At 43.1% G+C, this 14,741-nt stretch overlaps 1 long non-coding RNA gene across 1 annotated transcript; it reads left to right on the top strand.

Moving 5' to 3' along the window:
* The first annotated feature begins 3,356 nt into the window (after positions 1-3,356).
* On the top strand, positions 3,357-12,049 carry LOC121396500. Its single transcript, XR_005963071.1, has 3 exons — positions 3,357-3,427; positions 7,358-7,360; positions 11,952-12,049. It is a non-coding gene; the product is annotated as an uncharacterized LOC121396500 (long non-coding RNA).
* The last annotated feature ends 2,692 nt before the right edge of the window (positions 12,050-14,741 follow it).

Raw genomic sequence — 14,741 nt, forward strand, 5'->3', positions numbered from 1 at the left:
ATATATAAGATTATGTAGGCAATAATGCACCCATTTTGTAAAATATAAGGATATTAAAAATCACCAAGGCATTCCATCACTGTAAAGGCACAAGTTCTTTTATACCATTCCTGGTATATCTGTTTATATCTGCTGTCATCACTAAGAGCTGTTTATAGGGATATCATTTACAGGATATTCATGGCTTTTGTTTATTATATAGATACAAGTCACCAAGGGGTTCAATCACCATTAAAAGGCACAAGGCCAAAGGCTAAGTTCTTCTATACAGGTCATGAATCTCTGAGGTGTCTCCTTAAACCCTCATATTATACAACGGGGGGGGGGTACATTTTTTATTATAATGCACAAGTTCCAATGAGTCATGTCACAGAAATGATATCACTGGGAGGGGACAAATGTCAAACCAATAATCTTTTATTTTGCTAATGCACAATGCTCTGTAATGTCATCACAGGTCAATCATCTTAATATACTGTAAGCCACACCCACATATCTGAGAGGCTCTAGTTACAGTGAAAAGGCTTTTGATCCTGCTGGGCACAGTGGCGCGTGCCTGTAATCCTGCTGTTTGAGAGGCTAAGGCTGAGAGATTGCTTGAGTCCAGGAGTTCTAGTCTGCCCTGAGCCATGTCGATCGGGTGTCTGCACTAAGTTCAGTATCAATACAGTGTTTCTGGGGGAGCTTCGGATCACCAGGTTGTCTAAAGAGGGGTGAACCGATCCAGGTCGGAAACGGAGCAGGTCAAAGCCCCCGTGCTGATCAGTAGTGGGCTAGTGCCTGTGAATGGTCAGTGCAAACCAGCCTGGGTGATAAAGTGGGACCCAACCTTTTTGGCATTCACTTTAATTTCTGAACCTTACTAAACAATTTCATATGTTTTTTCTTACAAAAATACAAATGTTTATCTTTTCTCTCTATAGCATTTTCATTTTACCTTATCTTATAATAAACAGAATTGTATGTGACTCCTGCAGGGAGCATGTTTGCTGAGAGGAGAATACTGAAGAGTAACTTGATTTTCATGAGAATCCTGCAACAGTGCTCATAGGCACATTAGAAATATCAGCAGCAGGGGCACTGCCATCATCAATAGGCTCACACACTAATGTCACTGTCTCTTTAATTTATAAATGACAATTTCAGACATCAGAACGTGACATTTCTAAGAATATAATTTACAACACTGGTTATTGGGGCATAAACATACTGTAGACTATTTCTATACCATAGATACTGTAATTATGTTGTTATAATAAAAGTACAGGGAAGCTTCATTTTACATACCCAAATTTCAAGTTTTTGCATTTCCCTCCGCCAATTTATAAAGCATTTCAATGGACGCTTTTCCCTTCTTTACATTATGTTTTCTTGGATTTTGCAAAAATGTTCTCCCAATGTTCCCAAAAATGCTTTATGTCCTTTGAATATTATTAGTAAAATTAAAAGGTTTAAAACACTAACCAGATGCATATTTTACCATGGTTCTACCTGCTAAATATTTTGATCTTGCACCTCAAATTCAAGCAGAGTGCAGGCACTTTGGGACTAATATATACATGTATATTCACAGTTGTCTTCAGTCAAGGGACAAAATGTCAAACCAATAATACTTTATTTTCCAAATGTGCAATGCTCTGTAATTCATCTATTAATCAGCAGGGGTCTTTCAATTAGGATACTGAAATAAGCCACACCCACAACTTGCCAGAGCTTGGGATCACCAGGTTGTATAAGAGGGGTAAACTGGTCTGGTCGGAAATGGAGCAGGTCAAAACCCCCATGCTGATCAGTAGTGGGAAAGCGCCTGTGAATGGTCAGTGCACAATATAATGAATTAAAATGAAATGCAGTCTTTTTGGCATTAACTTTTATTTCTAAATTATTTTAGCCCTTTATTAATGGGTTCTTAAGTTTTTACAAAAAAAACAAAACAAATCTATATCTCGTCTCACTAATAAATTAATTTGACCTGATAACCAGAGTTGACTATATATATATATATATATATATATATGTGATTCCTGCTTGTAGGGAGCAAGTTTACTCTGAAAATAACTTCATTATTTTCAGAAAGGATACAGAATGTTTAATTTATTATATTTGGAAAGATCCTTATTTCCATGAGATAAAGCTCCTATTCAATTTTAATTTTCCCAGTTTTAACCCTGTAATGCGCTCACAGACACAGCTGATGCAGCACTGCTGACAAGCGAGCACTGTGCGGGTATGTGTCCACATGTGAAAAACCAAAAGCAGGGGGAACATTGAAAACTGGTGAGGTTGGGTAGATATGAAGTTTCGGCAGTAGGGGGCAGTACCATGATCAGTAGACACACACTTATGTGAATGTCTCTTTAAAGGGATAATGTCATGAGAAAACGTTTTTTTTCAAAACACATCAGTTAATAGTGCTGCTCCAGCAGAATTCTGCACTGAAATCCATTTCTCAAAAGAGCAAACAGGTTTTGTTATATTCAATTTTGAAATCTGACATGGGGCTAGACATATTGTCAATTTCCCAGCTGCCCCTAGTCATGTGACTTGTGCCTGCACAAGTCACATGACTTGGGACAGCTGGGAAATTCTGCAGAATTCTGCTGGAGCAGCACTATTAACTGATTCATTTTGAAAAAAAATATTTCCCCATGACAGTATCCCTTTAAGTTTTAAATAGTACTTTCAGACACCAGAACATGTTGTTTATAAGTATATCATTTTCAATATGGGCCAGTTGAATATAATTATATTCAGGCGCGTTTCAGGGGCTGCTGCCATCTGCTGCCCCCCTCCCTCTCCGAGCTTCTAACTTGTAGCGTCGGAGTGGGTCGAGGAGGGGCCGCATTGCTAGTGCAGTAAATGCTATTGCGCTCTCTGCACTAGAAGAGCCAATTTCCATTTTAAAAAACAAAAATTCGGCTCTTAACTGGCCTGATTATACGATAGATTGTATATTTTTATGTATATATATATATATATATATATATATATATATATATATACTTTGACAAAGGCTGAGTTGCAGCCGAAACGTTGGTTTTTGAATAAAGTATTTATATTTTTGTGATAAGTCCTGAGTGCGGCTTCTTCGGTGGAGGTTTATATGCAAGATTTGATGTGTGCACCCAGGCAACGTATACGGATTTATCGTGAGTATATTTATTTATTTATATTCAGTTATTCCCTGTTATATTCAGTTTCTCCCTGTGTGGAGACCAACCCAGCATATATAGTATCCTTTGTTTTGCTATTGCACAAGGCTCTGAAATTCATCAAGTCAGCAGGAGTCACTCGATTACCATAATGACAGAATCCACACCCATATGTCCAGATTCTAGTTACAATGAAAAGGCTTTTGGTCCTGCCGGGCACAGTGGCGCGTGCCTGTAATCCTGCTGTCTGGGAGGCTAAGGCTGAGGGATTGCTTGTAGGGATGTAGCGAACGTCGGAAAAAAAGTTCGCGAACATATTCGCGAACTTGCGCAAAAACGCGAGCGGTTCGCGAACGGTTCGCGAACCCCATAGACTTCAATGGGAAGGCGAACTTTAACATCTAGAAAAGACATTTCTGGCCAGAAAAATGATTTTAAAGTTGTTTAAAGGGTGCAACGACCTGGACAGTGGCATGCCAGAGGGGGATCAAGGGCAAAAATGTATCTGAAAAATCTGCCTGTGTGTGCTTGGAAGAGATAGTGTAGGGGGAGAGCTGTTAGTGATTTCAGGGACAGATGATAGTAAGTTTGCTGGCTAGTAATCTGCTTGATACTGCTCTGTATTGGAGGGACAGAAGTCTGCAGGGATTTGAGGGACATTTTAGCTTAGGTAGCTTTGCTGGCTAGTAATCTACTGTTCTCTTTAAACAACTGCCATACGTTGACCTTGTAGGCATTGTTTGCCCAGTTTTTTTGGACGCAGCCACTGAAGCACAGTTGCCAGAAAAAATATGCCATATAAATGCTGAAAATAGTCATTTTTCGCCATACGTTGACCTTGTAGACATTGTTTGCCCAGTTTTTTTGGACGCAGCCACTGAAGCACAGTTGCCAGAAAAATTATGCCATATAAATGCTGAAAATATAAATTTTTTTGGTTGCAGCCACTGAAGCACAGAGACCAGAAAAATTATGCCATATAAATGCAGAAAATATGCATTTTTTTGGTCGCAGCCACTAAAGCACAGTTGACAGAAAAATTATGCCATATAAATGCTGAAAATATAAACTTTTTTGGTTGCAGCCACTGAAGCACAGAGGCCAGAAAAATTATGCCATATAAATGCAGAAAACATGCATTTTTTTGGTCGCAGCCACTGAAGCACAGTTGACAGAAAAATTATGCCATATAAATGCTGAAAATATAAATTTTTTTGGTTGCAGCCACTGAAGCACAGAGGCCAGAAAAATTATGCCATATAAATGCAGAAAATATGCATTTTTTTGGTCGCAGCCACTGAAGCACAGTTGCCAGAAAAATATGCCATATAAATGCTGAAAATAGTCATTTTTTGCCATATACGTTGAGTCAACGTATGGCAAAAAATGACTATTTTCAGCATTTATATGGCATATTTTTTCTGGCCTCTGTGCTTCAGTGGCTGCGGCCAAAAAAACTGGGCAAACAATGCCTACAAGGTCAACGTCGTTGACCTTGTAGGCATTGTTTGCCCAGTTTTTTTGGCCGCAGCCACTGAAGCACAGAGGCCAGAAAAAATATGCCATATAAATGCTGAAAATAGTCATTTTTTTGGTCGCAGCCACTGAAGCACAGTTGCCAGAAAAATTATGCCATATAAATGCTGAAAACATAAATTTTTTTGGTTGCAGCCACTGAAGCACAGAGGCCAGAAAAATTATGCCATATAAATGCAGAAAATATGCATTTTTTTGGTTGCAGCCACTGAAGCACAGAGGCCAGAAAAATTATGCCATATAAATGCAGAAAATATGCATTTTTTTGGATGCAGCCACTGAAGCACAGTTGCCAGAAAAAATATGCCATATAAATGCTGAAAATAGTCATTTTTTGCCATACGTTGACCTTGTAGACATTGTTTGCCCAGTTTTTTTGGTTGCAGCCACTGAAGCACAGAGGCCAGAAAAAATTAAACCAGTAGGGTTTGCACCCTAGTTTGTAACGGTGGCGGAGGGAGGAGGAGGACGCTAAAGGACAGCTGTGTGTGGAGTCATGAGGCTTGAAGAGAAGGACAGCTGCATAGAAGTCAGAACAAGTCTTCCAGCGTGCAGTAACCCTCCGAGATCCACCCCTCATTCATTTTAATAAAGGTCAGGTAATCGACACTTTTGTGACCTAGGCGAGTTCTCTTCTCAGTTACAATCCCTCCTGCTGCACTGAAGGTCCTTTCTGAGAGCACACTTGAGGCTGGGCAAGACAAGAGGTTCATGGCAAATTGTGACAGCTCTGGCCACAGATCAAGCCTGCGCACCCAGTAGTCCAGGGGTTCATCGCTCCTCAGAGTGTCGATATCTGCAGTTAATGCCAGGTAGTCCGCTACCTGCCGGTCGAGGCGTTCTTTGAGGGTGGATCCAGAAGGGTTGTGGCGCTGCCTTGGACAGAAAAACATTTGCATGTCTGACGTTACAGACTGGCCAAAGGGCTTTGTCCTTGCAGGTGTGCTCGTGGCAGGATTACTGGCACCTCTGCCCCTGGAATGTTGATGAGTTCCTGAAGTGACATCACCCTTAAAAGCATTGTACAACATGTTTTGCAGGCTGGTTTGTAAATGCCGCATCTTTTCGGACTTGTGGTATGTTGGTAACATTTCTGACACTTTATGCTTGTACCGAGGGTCTAGTAGCGTTGCGACCCAGTACAGGTCCTTCTCCTTAAGCCTCTTGATACGGGGGTCCTTCAACAGGCATGACAGCATGAAAGACCCCATTCTCACAAGGTTGGATGCAGAGCTATCCATCTCCGCTTCCTCATTATCAAGGACTGCATCATCCACGGTCTCCTCCCCCCAGCCACGTACAAGACCAGGGGTCCCCAAAAGGTCACCACTAGCCCCCTGGGAAGCCTGCTCCTGTTGGTCCTCCTCCTCCTCCTCCACAAAGCCACCTTCCTCCTCTGACTCCACTTCTGGCACCTCTCCCTGCGTTGCAGCAGGTGCCTGGGTTCGTTCTGGTGATTCCGACCAGAAATCGTGCGCTTCCAGCTCCTCGTCACGCTGGTCTACAGCCTCATCTGTCACTCGTCGCACGGCACGCTCCAGGAAGAAAGCGAAGGGTATTAGGTCGCTGATGGTGCCTTCGGTGCGACTGACCATATTTGTCACCTCTTCAAAAGGTCGCATGAGCCTGCAGGCATCGCGCATAAGCACCCAGTAACGGGGGAAAAAAATCCCCAGCTGTGCAGATCCAGTCCTACCACCCAGTTCAAAAAGGTACTCGTTGACGGCCCTTTGTTGTTGCAGCAGACGTTCCAACATAAGGAGCGTTGAATTCCTGTCAGAAATCAAACGCCTGACTGGCATGTTGTAGCGCTGCTGAATGTCAGCAAGGCGTGCCATGGCTGTGTAGGAACGTCTGAAATGGGCCGACACCTTTCTGGACTGGGTGAGAACGTCCTGGAATCCTGGGTACTTGGAGACAAAACGTTGGACTATTAAATTTAACACATGTGCCATGCAGGGCACATGTGTTAAATTGCCTAGTCTCAACGCTGCCAACAGATTGCTTCCATTGTCACACACCACTTTTCCGATCTGCAGTTGGTGTGGGGTCAGCCACCGATCGGCCTGTGACTGCAGAGATGACAGGAGTACAGATCCGGTATGGTTTTTGCTTTCCAGGCACGTCATCCCCAAGACAGCGTGACAACGGCGTACCTGGCACGTCGAATAGCCTAGGGGGAGCTGGGGGTGCACAGGTGTGGAGGAGGAGAAGGAGGACCCAGCAGCAGAGTAAGAAGAAGAAGAAGACGAGGTAGAGAGCGATGGAGGAGTAGAGGTGGTGGCAGAACCGCGTGCAATCCGTGGTGGTGACACCAACTCCACTGTTGTTGTTGAGCTACCCATTCCCTGCTTCCCAGCCATTACCAAGTTCACCCAGTGGGCAGTGTAGGTGACATACCTGCCCTGACCATGCTTGGAGGACCATGCGTCAGTAGTCATATGGACCTTTGGCCCAACACTAAGTGACAGAGATGCGGTAACTTGGCTCTGCACATGTTGGTACAGGTGTGGTATTCCCTTTTTAGAAAAAAAATTGCGGCTGGGTACCTTCCACTGCGGTGTCCCAATTGCTACAAATTTGCGGAAGGCCTCAGAGTCCACCAGCTGGTATGGTAAAAGCTGGCGGGCTAAGAGTGCAGACAAGCCAGCTGTCAGACGCCGGGCAAGGGGGTGACAGTCAGACATTGGCTTCTTACGCTCAAACATGGCCTTCACAGAAACTTGGCTGGTGGCAGATGACTGGGAATGGGAACAGGTGGTCAAGGTGGAAGGCGGAGTGGAGGGTGGTTCAGACGGGTCAAGGAGAGCAGAGGTAGAGCAGTAAGATGCTGGACCAGAAGGAGTGTGGCTTTTAGTTTGCCTGTTGCCTTTGAGGTGTTGCTCCCAAAGTGCTTTGTGCTTGCCGCTCATGTGCCTTCGCATAGAAGTTGTACCTATGTGGCTGTTGGGCTTACCAAGGCTCAGTTTCTGACTGCACTCATTGCAAATTACAATGCTTTTGTCAGAGGCACACACATTAAAAAAATCCCACACTGCTGACTTTTTGGAAGTGTGCGATCTGGCGGTAACAGTAGAAGTTGGCGGAGTTGGCGGTATTGGCGGCAATGGCGGGTGCGTTGGCCGGCTGAACACAGGTGCCGATACATGTTGTTGCCCTGCTGATCCCTGCGGGCTGTCCTCCCTGCTTCTTCTAAGTCTTATTCTCCTACTGCCTCTCTGACTCTCCGTCTCTCCATCTGAACTACCCTCCTCTTGCTCTCTTCTACTAGGCACCCACAAAACATCAATCTCCTCATCATCATTCTCCTCAGATGCATCAATTTCTTCTGACACATCACAGAAGGAAGCAGCAGCGGGGACCTCCTCCTCATCACTCATTATGTCCATCTCTATCGTGTTCTCTGCCAGAATTAAATCTGGTGTAAGGTCCTCATCTCCTTCATCTTCTTCTGGCAATAATGGTTGCGCATTACTCAGTTCAAGAAACTCATTGGAAAATAACTCCTCTGACCCCAGTGAAGAAGGGGCACCGGTGGTGGAGGAAGTGTTACGTGGGGTGGCCATAGCAGTGGAGGATGAGGAGGATGTTGTGGTAAAGTTAGAAACGGTAGAGGATGGGGTGTGCTGTGTAAGCCAGTCAACTACCTCTTCAGCATTTTGGGAGTTCAGGGTCATTGGCTTTTTAAAACTGGGCAATTTGCTAGGGCCACAGGATTGCATAGCAGCACGGCCCCTAGCACGGCCTCTGCGTGGCGGCCTGCCTTTGCCTGGCATTATTTTTAAAAAAACAACAACAACAACAAAAACTCAGTTGGTTTTTCTGGAAACGATAATACACACAGCTAGATGGCGGGTTGAAGAAAACACTGTGCAAATAATGCCTACAAAGTCAACGTATACACTACTACAGCGGTGGATACGGATTACGTAAAATATATGAATGCTGCTTGAAAAAAAGTAACTCAAGTGGTTTTTCTAGAGACGATAATATTATCAATATTTAGACAAAATGTGAACAAGGTCACACAGCTCGATGGCGGGTTGAAGAAAACAGTGTGCAAATAATGCCTACAAGGTCAACGTATACACTACTACAGCGGTGGATACGGATTACGTAAAATATCTGAATGCTGCTTGAAAAAAAGTAACTCAAGTGGTTTTTCTAGAGACGATAATATTATCAATATTTAGACAAAATGTGAACAAGCTCACACAGCTCGATGGCGGGTTGAAGAAAACAGTGTGCAAATAATGCCTACAAGGTCAACGTATACACTACTACAGCGGTGGATACGGATTACGTAAAATATATGAATGCTGCTTGAAAAAAGTGACTCCGGTGTTTTTTCTGGAGACGGTAATATTATGGATATTTAGACAGAATGGGAACAAGGTCACACAGCTCGATGGCGGGTTGAAGAAAACAGTGTGCAAATAATGCCTACAAGGCCAACGTATACACTACTACAGCGGTGGATACGGATTACGTAAAATATATGAATGCTGCTTGAAAAAAGTGACTCCGGTGTTTTTTCTGGAGACGGTAATATTATGGATATTTAGACAGAATGGGAACAAGGTCACACAGCTCGATGGCGGGTTGAAGAAAACAGTGTGCAAATAATGCCTACAAGGTCAACGTATACACTACTACAGCGGTGGATACGGATTACGTAAAATATATGAATGCTGCTTGAAAAAAAGTAACTCAAGTGGTTTTTCTAGAGACGATAATATTATCAATATTTAGACAAAATGTGAACAAGCTCACACAGCTCGATGGCGGGTTGAAGAAAACACTGTGCAAATAATGCCTACAAGGCCAACGTATACACTACTACAGCGGTGGATACGGATTACGTAAAATATATGAATGCTGCTTGAAAAAAGTGACTCCGGTGTTTTTTCTGGAGACGGTAATATTATGGATATTTAGACAGAATGGGAACAAGGTCACACAGCTCGATGGCGGGTTGAAGAAAACAGTGTGCAAATAATGCCTACAAGGCCAACGTATATACTACTACAGCGGTGGATACGGATTACGTAAAATATATGAATGCTGCTTGAAAAAAGTGACTCCGGTGTTTTTTCTGGAGACGGTAATATTATGGATATTTAGACAGAATGGGAACAAGGTCACACAGCTCGATGGCGGGTTGAAGAAAACAGTGTGCAAATAATGCCTACAAGGTCAACGTATACACTACTACAGCGGTGGATACGGATTACGTAAAATATATGAATGCTGCTTGAAAAAAAGTAACTCAAGTGGTTTTTCTAGAGACGATAATATTATCAATATTTAGACAAAATGTGAACAAGCTCACACAGCTCGATGGCGGGTTGAAGAAAACAGTGTGCAAATAATGCCTACAAGGCCAACGTATACACTACTACAGCGGTGGATACGGATTACGTAAAATATATGAATGCTGCTTGAAAAAAGTGACTCCGGTGTTTTTTCTGGAGACGGTAATATTATGGATATTTAGACAGAATGGGAACAAGGTCACACAGCTCGATGGCGGGTTGAAGAAAACAGTGTGCAAATAATGCCTACAAGGTCAACGTATACACTACTACAGCGGTGGATACGGATTACGTAAAATATATGAATGCTGCTTGAAAAAAGTAACTCAAGTGGTTTTTCTAGAGACGATAATATTATCAATATTTAGACAAAATGTGAACAAGCTCACACAGCTCGATGGCGGGTTGAAGAAAACAGTGTGCAAATAATGCCTACAAGGCCAACGTATACACTACTACAGCGGTGGATACGGATTACGTAAAATATATGAATGCTGCTTGAAAAAAGTGACTCCGGTGTTTTTTCTGGAGACGGTAATATTATGGATATTTAGACAGAATGGGAACAAGGTCACACAGCTCGATGGCGGGTTGAAGAAAACAGTGTGCAAATAATGCCTACAAGGCCAACGTATACACTACTACAGCGGTGGATACGGATTACGTAAAATATATGAATGCTGCTTGAAAAAAGTGACTCCGGTGTTTTTTCTGGAGACGGTAATATTATGGATATTTAGACAGAATGGGAACAAGGTCACACAGCTCGATGGCGGGTTGAAGAAAACAGTGTGCAAATAATGCCTACAAGGCCAACGTATACACTACTACAGCGGTGGATACGGATTACGTAAAATATATTATGGCTGCTTGAAAAAAGTGACTCCGGTGTTTTTTCTGGAGACGGTAATATTATGGATATTTAGACAGAATGGGAACAAGGTCACACAGCTCGATGGTGGGTTGAAGAAAACAGTGTGCAAATAATGCCTACAAGGCCAACGTATACACTACTACAGCGGTGGATACGGATTACGTAAAATATATTATGGCTGCTTGAAAAAAGTGACTCCGGTGTTTTTTCTGGAGACGGTAATATTATGGATATTTAGACAGAATGGGAACAAGGTCACACAGCTCGATGGCGGGTTGAAGAAAACAGTGTGCAAATAATGCCTACAGGGCAAATAATGCCTAAAAGGTCAACTTATACACTACTACAGCGGTAGTAAAATAAAAAAAGTAAAATAAAAAAAAAATGAATATTAAAAAAAAAAATTAAAGTTGGTGCTGCTGAACTACTAGGAGCAGCAGATTAGCACACCAGTCCCACTCCCCAACACTGCTAGACTAATAGCACTGGGCTCTTATAGTAGTAGTAGTAGTAGTAGTAGTAAAACAACAAAAAAATAAATAAAAGCAGTCCTTACAAGGACTACTGTTATTGCAGCAGTCAGCAGATGAGATCAGAAGCAGGACAGCTGCCCACTGCAGCTACATACAGAGCACTGCAGTAGAAGGTAGATTACTAGCCAGCAAAGCTACCTAAGCTTAAATGTCCCTCAAACCCCTGCAGACTTCTGTCCCTCCAATAACAGAGCAGTATCAAAACGATTACTAGCCAGCAAACTTTCAACTGTCCCTGAAATCACTAACAGGCAGCAGCTCTCTCCCTACACTATCTCTTCAGCACACACAGGCAGAGTGAAAAAACGCTGCAGGGCTTCGGTTTTTATAGGGAAGGGGAGTGGTCCAGGGGAGAGCTTCCTGATTGGCTGCCATGTACCTGCTGGTCTGGGGTGAGAGGGCAAAAAAAAGCGCCAACAATGGCGAACCCAAAATGGCGAACGTCGCGCGACGTTCGCGAACTTCCGGCGAGCGCGAACACCCGATGTTCGCGCGAACAAGTTCGCCGGCGAACAGTTCGCGACATCTCTAATTGCTTGAGTCCAGGAGTTCTAGTCTGCCCTGAGCCATGTCGATCGGGTGTCTGCACTAAGTTCAGTATCAATATGGTGTTTCTGGGGGAGCTTGGGATCACCAGGTTGTCTAAAGAGGGGTGAACCGATCCAGGTCGGAAACGGAGCAGGTCAAAGCCCCCGTGCTGATCAGTAGTGGGATAGTGCCTGTGAATGGTCAGTGCAGACCAGCCTGGGCAATAACGTGAAACCCAGTCTTTTTGGCATTCACTTTTATTTCTAAATCATATTAACCCTTTATTAACAGTTTTAAAAAAAAAATCTGTATCTCCTCTCTTTAATATATTGATTTGACCTTAGCTAATACTAACCAGAGTTGGCCATGTATGTGACTCCTGCATGTAGGGAGTAAGTTTACTCGGAGGGAAATACTTGCAACTTGATTTTCAGAAAGGATTTGACTATATTTATAAATATCCATATTTCCATGAGATAAATCACATTCAATTTTAAATTTCACAGTTGTCACCCTTTAACACTCACAGCTGATGGAGACAAGAGAACACTGTGTCAGCAATTGAAAAACCGCCAGCAGGGGGAACACTAGGGGACAGTAACATGATCAGTAGACTCACACTTATGTGAATGTCTCTTTACGTTATAAATGGTACTTTTAGACACCAGAACAGGATGTTTATAAGAATATAATTTATAATATGGGCCAGTTGAACATAATTATGCTGTAGATTATATATATTTATGTAGGGATGTGAAAATTTAGACACCCTTACTCTTTGTTGACAGGCACATTCTTAGTGATATTGACGCCTAAGTGGTCCTTATGGGGGCCTTGTGGCTTGTGCTTATGTAATCCCTGCAGTTCTCACAGTGGATGCTAGATGGCACTTTGGCATAATATAAAAGGCTTAAAAGCCATGAGGTCAGTGCCATTGCTGCTGAACCTTTCCTCTGTTAGGCCACAGAGGTTAGAGGTGGTGGAACTCAGCCTGAGTATAGGAAGTGATAGTTATACTCTTTAATAGATCACTCTAGGAGTGATAGATAGGGTATGTAGTTGAGCAGCTCAAAGCTCCGACGAGGATATTAGAGGGTATTACTGACCCCAAAGTAGGGCCTAAGTGTTAGGCTCAGGGAAGTAGGTAGTTTTCTGAGTTCCACCTAAGGTAATCCTGAAGATTGGGGAAATACCTTCTAACAAGCTGCCTAGCTCTCTACGTGTACTCTTTACTCTACAGAGAGTCATTCTATGTTTAATACAGTGAGCATACCTTGTTACATTGATTGATCTATGTGTTACTCTATGTTCCATGCTCCATTGTGAATTCTGGTTTTGGTTAATAAACCCAGTTTATTGTTTAAGCAAATAAAACTACTGGTGCCCAATCTCTTGTGCATTGCACACAGTTACAGTTATACTACACCCTACGTCCACCCCGCTGCGAGGGCTTGCCCCTGAGAAAGAGAGCTCATCTGCGGTATTAGCCCACAAAGGAAAGTAGCTATAACTGTTAAATACAAAACAGTTTACTATAGCGCTACATTTATATTCAGTTTTATTCCTGTGGGGAGAACCAATGTTAAACCAATACATACCGTATATACCCATGTATAAGCCAAGTTTTTCAGCATCCAAAATGTGCTGAAAAAGTCTACCTCGGCTTATACTCGGGTCAGCGGCACCCGACCCGAGTTGCTGAGATTGCAGTCACTTTTAATCATTCCTATACCAACAGTACACTTGGGGAGAGACTGCAATATCCCACAATGCCCTCTGTTGGTTATATGAAAGAATAACAGTGCGCCCTCTGTTGGTTATATGAAAGAATAACAGTTACTGCAATGTCACACAGCGCCATCTGTTGGTTATATGAAAGAATAACAGTCAATGCAATATCACACAGCGCCATCTGTTGGTTGTATGAAAGAATAACAGTGACTGCAATATCACAGCGCCCTCTGTTGGTTATATTAAAGAATAACAGTGACTGCAATATCACACAGCACCCTCTGTTGGTTATATGAAAGAATAACAGTGCCTGCAATATCACACAGCGCCATCTGTTGGTTATATGGAAGAATAACAGTGACTGCAATATCACACAGTGCCCTCTGTTGGTTATATGAAAGATTAACAGTGACTGCAATATCACACAGCGCCCTCTGTTGGTTATACGAAAGATTAACAGTGACTGCAATATCACACAGCACCCTCTGCACATGGTAGTGGGACAGTGGGACAATGCACACAGTAATCCGTTTGGCAATTCTCTGTCACCATCAACTTTGCAAAGAAGTCCGGTTGATCGCTGGGGGGGTCGCTTTGGCAGAATGTGCGCTGCTGGGAGACAGGGCTGTAGTTGTGTCTAGGCTTATACTAGAGTCAATAAGTTTTCCCAGTTTTCGTAGGTAAAATTAGGTACCTCGGCTTATACTCGGGTCGGCTTATACTCGAGTATATACGGTATCTTTTGTTACACTTATGCACAATGCTCTGTAATTCATCCTATGGTCAGCAGAAGTCCCTCATTCAGCATGAGAGAATCCATATGTCCAGATTCTAGTTTCAATGAAAAGGCCTGTGGTCCCGCCGGGCACAGTGGCGCGTGCCTGTAATCCTGCTGTTTGGGAGGCTAAGGCTGAGGGATTGCTTGAGTCCAGGAGTTCTAGTCTGCCCTGAGCCATGTCGATTGGGTGTCCGCACAAAGTTCAGTATCAATATGGTGTTCCTGGGGGAGCTTGGGATCACCAGGTTGTCTAAAGAGGGGTGAACCGATCCAGGTCGGAAACGGAGCAGGTCA

The sequence above is a fragment of the Xenopus laevis genome, chromosome 7S (genome assembly GCF_017654675.1).
Source record: "Xenopus laevis strain J_2021 chromosome 7S, Xenopus_laevis_v10.1, whole genome shotgun sequence".
Lineage (NCBI taxonomy): Eukaryota > Metazoa > Chordata > Amphibia > Anura > Pipidae > Xenopus > Xenopus laevis.